The 11,394-nt window shown below is 38.9% G+C and overlaps 1 long non-coding RNA gene across 1 annotated transcript in view; it reads right to left on the bottom strand.

Moving 5' to 3' along the window:
- Positions 1 to 6,860, bottom strand: part of LOC125933943 (uncharacterized) — a 25,376-nt gene extending 18,516 nt beyond the window's left edge. The window contains exons 1-2 of the long non-coding RNA XR_007461165.1: positions 6,725 to 6,860; positions 3,641 to 3,715 (exon numbers count right to left, since the gene is read on the bottom strand). This is a non-coding gene — a long non-coding RNA (uncharacterized LOC125933943). The remainder of the gene's footprint in view (positions 1 to 3,640; positions 3,716 to 6,724) is intronic.
- Positions 6,861 to 11,394: the final 4,534 nt, after the last annotated feature.

Genomic DNA, 11,394 nt, shown 5'->3' with positions numbered 1-11,394 from the left:
AAAAAAAAAAAAAAAAAAAAAAAAAAAAAAAAAAAAAAAGACACCCACCCTTCACCCTGAGATATTTATATCTTACTCTTTTGAGGACAGGGGACAGGCACATTTTGGCACAGACTGTATTACGATACGGAGAACAAAGACAAGCTTTTGGTTGATGCTAACAATATGTAAATTATCTGAACAAACGGATACATCAAATATTTGACAAAAATGAAAATTAGGACGCAATTAGTATTGAAATGCTTTTAACAATAAATTTGTGCCAATATGTAATTCCATAGCAAAGTCAGATCTGTCAGATAGGAAGCCTTCATTTTTTTTTTTGTTTTTATTTAACCAGTGATAGACCTGTATTGTGAAGTTATGTTAATGCTTTAGTGTTATGTGGTGTTATGTATAATTTATAACTTCCGTGGAAAAAATGCATTAAAGTGAACCTCTCGATGAGATCATTTCCAAGCAAAGAAGTCTGAAAATATTGTATTTTATTTTTATTTTTTACTTACCAAATCCATTTATGTGATATGCAGTCACATATTGGGTATTTTTCCGAAGGTGGAACATAAAAGGATTTTACCTTTAGAAATGTATCTAGACTCATGGTGGCTCAATATTCCCACAATTCATGTTAACAACCACAAAAATGTATGAATGCATTAGCATAAATAGTTTATTCCAGTTCATTAAGACATTTCCTCACACTTCTTGCTTCTTGCACAAAATGTGTGTGTGCCCTCATGTACGTGTCTGAAGCAGAAATACAAGTTTTATAATGAGAGTTAACAGATTTAAATCACAAATGCCTTTTGAATTTTCAAATTACAACTTGGGAAGCATTAATTTTTATGGGATTTCATAGCTGATGAGAATCCCATTTTGTCACTAATTCTACATTAATCTTTTATAAGAAGTCAACAGTCAAGAATATAGAGATAATTATTTATGGTAAGCTAAAACGACAACAAAACACTCCAATATTAATTCACTTCAGTGTAAATTATAAACTCAGATTCTAATAGAATTAACCCAAGGCCAAGGAAAATAACATAATTTATTGTATTATCCTGTAAATCTATACAAAGGATAATGAGAAGAAATGTACTAGATTACAATCATGAATTTGAATGTTATTCATAATCACTAAATCTTTGATCCTGTTATATGCATGCAAAAATAGATGGAGAAGTAGAAGAAAAGTTCTTTCAATAGGTGAAAAAATAAGAGAAATCAGGGCTCCTGGGTGTGATAATGCGGAGTCTGTTTGGGATTCTCTCTCTCTCCCTCTCTCTCTGCCCCTCCTCTACTTGTGCTCTCTCTCTCTCTCTCTCTCTCAAAATAACAAATAAATAAACTTTAAAAAGTAAGACGATAAATCAAAAGAATAGAATATTATTCAAAATTATTGTCAAGAAAGAGGATACTAGTCAAAACACAGGCAGAAATTTGGATTTCAATGTTAAATTTTCAGAAAAAAATTGTGTGCCATAAGCTAATGGCTAAAGGTATGTCTTTAATATATCAGAGACATTCTTTAGACTGGGAGATAAAAAAGCAATCATCAGAGACAGTGCCTCTTTTACGTCCTATTTCCCCATGCAGATGACAGTCCCATAGAAATAACCTAACTGGGGAAAAATGGTAAATTTAGAGGTTTCTGTGAAGTAGATAGTTTTCTATAAGTAATAATAATGCAAATTTCAGCTTTCTGATAATTTTTAGAGACTTACTCAAGATTTATTAGCAGGTCTACATTATGCCAAATTTAACCTGTTTTAGAGGCTGGCACCTTACAGTAGCCCATGATCTCTGTGATTAATGATAATAAAATAATGTCACTCATTTCAGTGTACCTTCGCCATTGTACTGTGAAGAAGACAGGGGTGGGATTGATCACCCTCATCTTGAGTAAAATAAGATTTGGAACGTGTAGGGAAACCTATCATTCACCGAACGACCACTTGCGCTGGGTGTTAGAGGAACTATTGCAGATACCTGAACTCATTTAAATCTTTCCCAAAGGCCTGTGAGGTTGGGTATGATTGCCAGGTTGGAGATAAGGAAAATGAATCATGGCAATTTAGCTAAAGTTAGTCAAAGTTACAGAGCCAGAGAGGAGATCGGTCCAACCGCAAACGCTGTTCGCTTTCTGCAACAAGTGTCTTTAAACTTGGCCCCCTGGTTGAAAAGCTTCCCCTAGGCTCTGGATGAGTTAAGCAGCCTGGCTCTTGAGCTCTGGTCTCAGCAAGATGTATTTTTTTCTGTCCTGTTGTACATGCGGGTGTTTTACCTTTTAACAAGAAGGGACCAAATCCCATAGAATGCACAAGAGTGAACTGTGATATACACTACGGACTTGGGTGGATAAGGGTGTGTCCGTGAAGGGTCCTCGCTTGTAGGGAAGGTCCCATTCCGGTGCGGGAGTCCGGGAAAGGGGGAGGTTGTGCTTACATTAGGGGTGGGGTGGTACATAGGGAATCTCTGTACCTTCTGCTCAAGTTTTACATGAACTTAAAACTGTTTAACATATAAAGTCTACATTCCAAAAGCGTCCAAGCGTTTTCCTAAAAACTAACATCAGCACAACGTTGTCCCCACGCCCATTCGGTTCCTTTTTTGTCGTTGTTATTTACACCACCAAACGATAGCACCAACAAACAGGTTTTATATTTTTCTCGGTATTTCAAACATTTCACCTACTGGAAGCTTCTATTTGCTATTTTAAACCTTCCCCCCTCCCCCCATGTGTCATATCAGATGAGAAAATAGGACCAACTTCTTTCTATTATGTGTGGGAGTAATTTTAAAATTTGCCATCCTGGGGCTCCTGGGTGGCTCAGGCGGTTAAGCACCTAATTTTGGCTGAGGTCATGATCTCACTGTTTGTGGGTTCGAGCCCCGTGTCGGGCTCTGTGCTGACAGCTCAGAGCCTGGATCCCGCTGCAGATTCTGTGTCTCCCTCTCTCTCTGCCCCTCCCTGACTCATGCTCTCCCCCCCCCCCCCAAAATAAAAATAATCATTAAAAACATTAAAATTTGCCATTCTCATCAGTGTCTCTTCCCTTAACCTGATCTCATAGATTCCGTTGTCGTGTATTTTAATGATCATTGCTGCTGTGCTGTGTTGTGTGCTTTTACCAAAGTTTTCATCATCCTCTTAAAGGTTGGATCAGGGGGTGGTACAGAGCAGGCTAATGAGCAGTGATGTGTAAGAAGTAAGAAGATTGTTTCTTACCTTCTCTGGACCTTCATTATTCCCCCAGAAGAGTTCAACAGCAGGATTTCTGTGACTCTACATAGTGAGCACGTGTTTTCCCAGGATCCTCTGTTCTTCTATTTTATATGTGGGTAGACATGTGTATATACGCGTTTTTTGTGGGACCTTTAGAAACTACTTAAATGTTGTGTGTGCAGACTTCATTTAACTAAGTTAGAAGAGGGTCTGATAGAATAGGAATGCTGTAGACATCGAAATCAGTGAAAACAGGGGTGGATCCTGTCCCTGTCATTTAATTGCAATTTATTGTATCTCTCTCTCCAGCCTCAGTTCCATCATCTGACAAACTGTGGGGACAGTCCAAGAATGGTGCATTTTGTCCAGAATGTTACCATTTATTCTGGTCACCAATAAAGTTACACTTACTTTCTATAGTCCATCAGCTGTGATATTTGCCTCTCTGAGACAGTTCTAATACAGGTGACTTGGGTCCACACCACTCTGCAGTCGAAAAGAATACAACAAAGCATATTTTTAGAGAAATTGAAATCATAACATTGGGATTCACATGTTAGATAAAACTCACAGGACTTAAAGAACTAAGTTCATTAATCACTAGGGTTTCAATTGCCTCAACATACCATAATTATAGTGACTTACACCTTTTAAAGTAGTTTTGACATAAGCTGAGATAAAATGTGAAAACAATTTATGTAAGCTATCATGGAAACAGCAGTTACCAAAAAAAAATACCATATTCGAAATTAGACAGGTGCGGATGAAAGAAAAGGAACACAGGTAATTTCAAAACGTCCATGTCTGACTATAAAAATATTTGTATAATAATATAAATAGCATGTATATTTCATGGGCAACTTTTGTGTCTAAGATTATATACAAACCAAACATACCAATAATACAAATATTAAATCTCACTGCATTCAATTGGCATAGTCTTGAATATTGAAAATCCTTTTTAGAAAAGGCGGAGTGTTGTTTACTGAATGATACATTTTCTAATGCTGAGTATGAAAATCTTTGTCTTGGCAATTCAGATGAAACCGCTGTGAACATTTACACTTGATCAGTGGTTGTAGCACGTGGTTAGAAATGATCTCTCTGAAATGAGAGTGACTCCAAGGAGCATGGCTGAAGAAGATATAGGAGTCCTGACGATATTGTTAGCACCTATCATTACAAAGCCTTTTGCAAACACTAATCCTACTCTTCATTACAACTACTTACATACTTTTGCTGGAACTTTAATGCCTCTTTTGCTCTTGGGTACATCAACGAAACTTATGCCTATGTTACTATTATATGGGTGATAGATATGCTTTATGAGTCTGATGGGCATATCAATAAAACTATATGTGCTAAGAATCACCATCTGAAAAGGGATAGAATAACTCTCAACTCTTTTTCATAAGTTTACTACGCCCAACATCAAATCCGTCAACAAATGCTCTTAGGTCTACCTTTAAATATGTCCAGCATCTTGACTATCTCTGAAATCTTCCCAGCTACTATCTGGTAAGCCATAATCATCTCTCCACTTGGTCATTGAAATAACCCTGCTCACTGGGCCCAGCGGCCAGCCTCGCTCCCCCATTAAGAGCAAATTCTCCACTTAGCTGAGTGATCCTTAGAAAATGTAACTTGGATCCTGCCATTCACCTCCAACGGTTGGTTTGAAATCTCCTTCACACTCAACTGTGAAGTCTTCACCATGACCTACAGAACTTGAAGGTCTGACCCTGTTCCCCACCTCTGTATCCAACCACTTCTGTCCTCCTCCCTGCCCCCACTCCTTTCCTCCATTTCTCCGTCTCTGTCTCTCTGTCTGTCTCTCTTTTGAATACACATACACACACACACACACACACACACACACACTATGACCTGGTCACTCAGGTCTCAGAGCTTTATGTGCTTAAATACTCATGCTTGAATACTTGTCCCAGAATATGGAGATCACTATGGAATCTTCACCTTATCAGGGACAGCTTTCCTATTTTCGCCATTCCACCCTACCCCACAATCCAGATCTTTTCTTTTAATTTTTTTTTAACATTTATTTATTTTTGAGACAGAGAGAGACAGAGCATGAACGGGGGAGGGTCAGAGAGAGAGGGAGACACAGAATCGGAAGCAGGCTCCAGGCTCTGAGCTGCTCAGCGCAGAGCCCGATGCGGAGCTCTAACTCACGGACTGAGAGATCATGACCTGAGCCTAAGTCGGACGTTCAACCGACAGAGCTACCCAGGCGTCCCGAGATCTTTTTTTTTAAACCCTGCTTTATTGCCCTCAATTCCATCTGACATTATACATGCACACACATGCAAACACATGAATATGAATGTGTCTGTGTGTTTATCTGCAGGTACATCCATATATGCATATGTTAAATTAAATAACGATAGTATTTGTGTATATTTCTGGGTGTCCCTTGTTTACATGTTTACAATATAGGAAATGGCTGATTGTCTTTCGAGACGCAAAGATCAGATAGAAGACATGGGACTTTGGAAGAATGTGAGTTTGAATAGAGATAATCTTTGTCACCACAACTACCCCCATGAGTCTAGATAAAGATCCTCCAAATGGAAGATAATGAAAAGGAAAATTTTCAGGGGAAATGAAAGACAGTGTTGGCCAGAAGAAGTCTTGCCCTCTGCTGTCCTTCCAGGTCCAGTCCCCAGTCTTAGGTGTGAGAACCCAGTTTATTTGGGACGGTTGTGTATAGAAGGTACCCAACTTCAGCTATTGTCAAGGAGTGCTCCTCATTGTCTGCAATTGCAGAAAGACATTACTACTTCGTCTCCCAGAAAATAAAATGCAAATCACAGGAGTTGGAAGGAGATGGGAAAGGACCTAAAATCAGCAAAGCGTACACGACAAAGGCTCAAAGACGATGAACTGACTGAGTTTTCCTGGATTATCAGCAAAAGTTTTCTGCCAGCATGCAAAATGGGGTTCAAAATAAGAACTCACGGGGTGTAATGGAAAAACAAAAATAAAGAGATACGGTTCTTATACAACTAATGTTGGTGGTCTGGTCATAGGTTGCTAGAATCCTGCTTCCATTGAAAGCAGATTTGTACATTCTGGAATTACACTTCAATTTTCTTTTATACATAGTGAAAAATATGAAATTGGATACAAAATAAAGAAACACTTTTTTTTTTACAAAATGAAATATGTCATAATGAGAAGCACTGTAATAGATTCTTAACCTTTACAGGAGAAAATCCTTAATAAAACATATCGAATAATATTGATTTTGGCCATCAATTTAAAAATGCAATTCTAAGTTCACAGAGAAATACTGATATGCCTTCCTAAGAACACGTGCTTGTCAGGAAATGGGGCGAACAAGCTTGTTCTCAGCAGCAGCAGCACCCCCTGCCTCCCTAGTCCCCAAACTGGGGTGGGGGAGAGAGGAGAGTGCTGGTTCATACAAAGGAAAAGAAAAGAAAGAAAAGAAATCATTACCATAGCTTTACCTACCTCCTGATAACTCTGTTATCTCATTTACTCAAAGCTGTAGTGTGTGTTCGTAGATTTCTCTTTACTCCCACTAGCCTGGTAAAATTTCCAACCCCTGTTATTCTCATCTCTGTGGTCACCTCACATTTTTATTCCCATTGCCCTTAGTTCCACATTCCCAAGACGACATCACAAAGGTTCTCATCACCAGAAATTGCAATATCCCTGAAATCACATCCTTATCTAGCTTAATCACCATAACTACTCTTTAAAAAATACCCCCCCCCATTCCCTTGTATTCCTCTCCTTTCACTGTGCTTGGCTCACCAAACCCACAACTCGATAGACCCAACCAACTGCCAATCTATGTCTCAATCTTCCTTTACCTGCGATGGAATGTTCCTGAAGAAAATCCCACAGTTAGGCAGCCTGACGCCACTTACACATTCAGTGCCACCTGCCTGATGCGGCCTCACATGACACTTGTCCCTCTTGTGTCTTGAAGAACCTTCGTCTCTGCTCTCTGTGATGTCTGCTCGAGACATTTCCTCATTTCCCATGATTCCTTCACTCATTACAGGGACATGCGTTCTTTCGAAGACTGCACGGGGCACACATATATAAAACATTTCTCCTTGCCATCTGGAATTCAAATTTTACTAGGCACCCTGTGGTCGTACCTGCTAAGTCTGGCAACAGTATTGCTACTCTCTTTTAAAAACCTCGTGCTGTCTCTTCTCCATTAAAAAAAATATTGATGTCCCCTGGAAATACTACTGTCCCTGGATCCCCAACCTTCACACCCTTCATCCTTACCATTTCTAAAAATAATTTTTTTTTTAAATCAAATACTCTGTGATCAAACAGTGGCACCTTACCATGAGCTCAAGTCCCTACACTCGTGTTTCTGCGGTGACCGCCTTTTATACATGAAAACATCATATTGTGAAGGATCATTCCCCTCAGCCCATGTACAACTTCCATCTTCCATAATAAAACCACGCCTGATGAAATAAGAGATTGTAGGTGTTCCCACTTCCTCAGTCTTCGACTGCCTTTAGCAGCAAGATGCTTGCTTCCTCTGTTAGCACAGCCTCCCAGTAATCAGGACGCCAGCTCTCCATGCAGGCTCCAGGCCCCTCCAGGCTGAGCATCCGAATCCTCCCCCGGTTCCCTGATTTCTACTCTCCCTGCGGTTTTAAGTCCATAAATATGCTGATGATGCCAAGCTTTATGTCTCCAGCTCTGCTGGGTCTCATGAGTTCCGATTTGTTGATCCAACAAAAGTCTACGCTTAAATGCTTCACAAATACCAGGAACAGAAAATGTCCAAACAAAACTCCATCCCTTTCCCTAAAAGGTGTTTCTTGAAGAATACTTCCCACTGGAATGGAGTCGCTATTGATTTCCTCTGTCACCCAGGAGCCAAAGGCTCATTAGACCCGATGCTCCCACATTGGGCTGGGGGTTTGGATTGGTTGGAGGCTTCACCCAACCTCTTCCCTCTTCCTTTTCCTAGCTCTTCCTTCCTGGTCAGCTATTTCTTAAGTTCCAGTGTTCAGTTCAAGGACGAAGTCCTTAACAGACCTTCCCAGACCACTTTATCTAGAAATCCCTGCTCCCATTTTCTCTCACTACCTCCAATACACCCTCTTGTCATGGTTTGATTGTCTGTCCGTCTCCCTCATTGGGCTACTCTTTGGGTCACGACTGAATTCCTCATAATATCTCACACAAGTGACACACAGCAAGCATGAAATAAATATTTGTTGAATAATAGAGAAATGCATGAATAAATTATTTGTGAGACAGTACTTTTAAGCGTATTAAGGTATTCTCAACTGTGCAGATTTTTATGATGGATTATAAAAATATAAAAATAATTAAGATGCTAAGTATATACCTTTATGATATATACTAACCTTCTGTCATCAGGCCAATATATGACACAAGTGTTACCAAATGTTAGGTACAGTATTCATTTTGATCCTAAATAAAGTGAATCTATAGATTAAGACAAATAAAGAGATCTAATGAGGGAAAAATTCCACCTATTAAAGTGATAATTCTGATCTTTTAATTAAATTTGTTTGTGGTATATTTTATATGAAAGTAAATAGTCCGGAAGCCAGGGTTTTTTGAGGCTCACTTGAAGTTGCTTTTGCAAAGCCCTGCATAAATTTATTGTTCTGTGATGGCATCAGTTAATATCACCACCACAATTATTTATAGCTTATTAATCATTACTGAACAATTAAAAAGATTTAATAGCTCGTTTCTCACTAACTTATCTTTTGCATAAGAGCAAGAAAGATTGTTTTCTGTTCTCTAATAACACATTCTGAAAGAGCTTCATCAAATTCTAGAATAATAAAAGTAGAAAGTACATAAATTTCATTTTGCTCCTATGAATAAAAAAATAATTACTTTAAGACAGGTATTTTTTTTTTATTTGTTAGAATACATCCTCTTTTATGCTTTGATTGTCTTTTTCTCTCCTGCTTCTTTGGCACTCCCTCTCTAGATCCATCAACACCACACACAACCTGAGACACTTTGTTACTGTCATTAGAGGGAGAAATGGCCACAATCTGGTCAACCCAACAGCCTCAGTGAATACAGAGTTGGGTTTTCCTGCTTCTCTGAAATCTACTGTAGGCTCTTGCTAACACAGTCAACGCAGAAAGAGCTCTCCGGTCTCAAGCAATGGGCTCATTTGGTTAATTTAGGAATAAAAGATATTATAGTACCTCTGCATACTTAATTCACATCATCAGCGTTGTTGTTCTGCTTTCCAGAACAAAGGGAACAGCTCTTCATCCCACATCAACTATGTCAAGTGCCAGTAGACTGTCATTAAAAGCACCTTGCTTTCTGAGACTTCCAGCTGAATATTGTCCTAAAATTACTTTGGGGCTCTTCTCTGAGCCTTTGCAATTTCTCAGGCCCCACTTTAGGCTAGAGCTGAAGTCAATACTCTGTTCTTAGAGTGCGATTTCAGCCAAGAAAGATAATTCATTCATGTGGCTTTATTAAATAGACTGTTTGAAGTCATTTTACAATTACATATTGTATGTCCAGGTAATATGTAGGAAGCAAGCAATGTGTAACTTGCAAAAGCTCTAAAGACACTTAGCGTAAAGCCCTTGACCTGATGACCCTTACGGTCTTATAGGAAAGATGAGTCCTTAACCCAAAATAAAGCCATTCGTAATGGGGGCCAGTGAGAATGACACTGTTGGAGTACAAAACGTCAACCAGCCATAAATCCCCTGAATAATTTTACCAGGATGTACTATTAAGCCGTTGAATTTGTGGAAATGACTGCCCTGTTACAGGAATCTGAGGCTTAATTCAATGTTTTTGATTAAAAACTCTGTTGTCATATAACCCGTATTTTGTGTTGTATTTAATATATTCATGTGGTGAATATATCTCCATATTTGATTGTGAAGTCCTCATAATCTCCTGTGAAATTTGCTGTGTAGCTGGTCTTACATGGGAGTCAGGGTATAATCCTGTGACAATACTATGGTCCAATTATTTAGGGAAAAAAATTGAAATTGGATTGTTTTACCATTGCTTTTTTACCAGAGAATATGTATTCATTATCATGGCTTCAGCTGTTTGTCTGCAATTGGATTTACTTTATTTAAAAAAAAAAAAAAAAGTTAAACACTCTTTATTTTTTCTTGTTTTCCTCCCGTAATCTTGTAGAGGAAACTTTTCCTGTTAAAATGAGAAAACTTCTTGCCTTAAAAATAGACCCTGAATGAAATCAATTGTTTTAAAGCAGCAAAAGTTAAAAAAACAAAAAAAGAAAGAAGGAAGGAAGGAGAGAAAGAAAGAGAAAGAAAAAAAGAAAGAGAAAGAAAGAAAGAAAGAAAGAAAGAAAGAAAGAAAGAGAGAGAGAAAGAAATTGGATTCACAAAACGTCTCCTAACTTTGTAAATAAAATTTGTAAGTCTTGGAGAAAAAATGTAAACGTGCCCAGAAAGCAGCTGCCATCACAGAAGATGGAATGACTTAGGATCTAACGAGGGAAGGTTCCCAGGACTGTTGAGAAAGGAGTATGATGGGAGCGGCATGAAAGGTGGCTGGAGTTCACACGGGGATGGACTGATTTTTAAAGGACACAGTTTCCTGCAATAGCACTCCATAGATACATGAAAAAGGAAGCCCACTTTTTAACAAAACCGCAGAAACACTTAATAAACAAAACGGCTTCCAAAGTACTGGATGCATTCAATGAAACATACAGGCAGAATTACAATTCATCTGAGGTGCTCCCTATCTAGAAAATCACCTTCCCGTTGACTTCTATTGGGGAGGATGGGTAAATGACAAGAGGACTTGAAAGCGAGTATTTGCCAGAGTTCCACATTTGAATGAGCTGAAGGCAGGGAATTTTATCCCCACAGGTGTCCACTCCTGGCAAGCAGGGCAAAACGGCATGGGTTTTCATAGTTTCTTCTCCACTCCACTCCTCTTCTCCTCTATCCCGTGCTTTTGCATGCATTTCCGTAAGCAATACTGGATCTCCTAAAGGCGGGCATTCAGTTCTTTTTTCCCTAAGTCTGTATCCATACTGCTCCCAGCTCTTTCAACTGAAAGGCCACATTGTTACAACCAGCATGGCGGCTGCCACTCTTCTGCAAGAAATGATCCCAGTGTTTTTCGTTGGTAGGATC

Source organism: Panthera uncia (assembly GCF_023721935.1).
Source record: "Panthera uncia isolate 11264 chromosome A1 unlocalized genomic scaffold, Puncia_PCG_1.0 HiC_scaffold_16, whole genome shotgun sequence".
NCBI lineage: Eukaryota > Metazoa > Chordata > Mammalia > Carnivora > Felidae > Panthera > Panthera uncia.
This window is presented reverse-complemented; position numbering and strand designations above follow the sequence as displayed.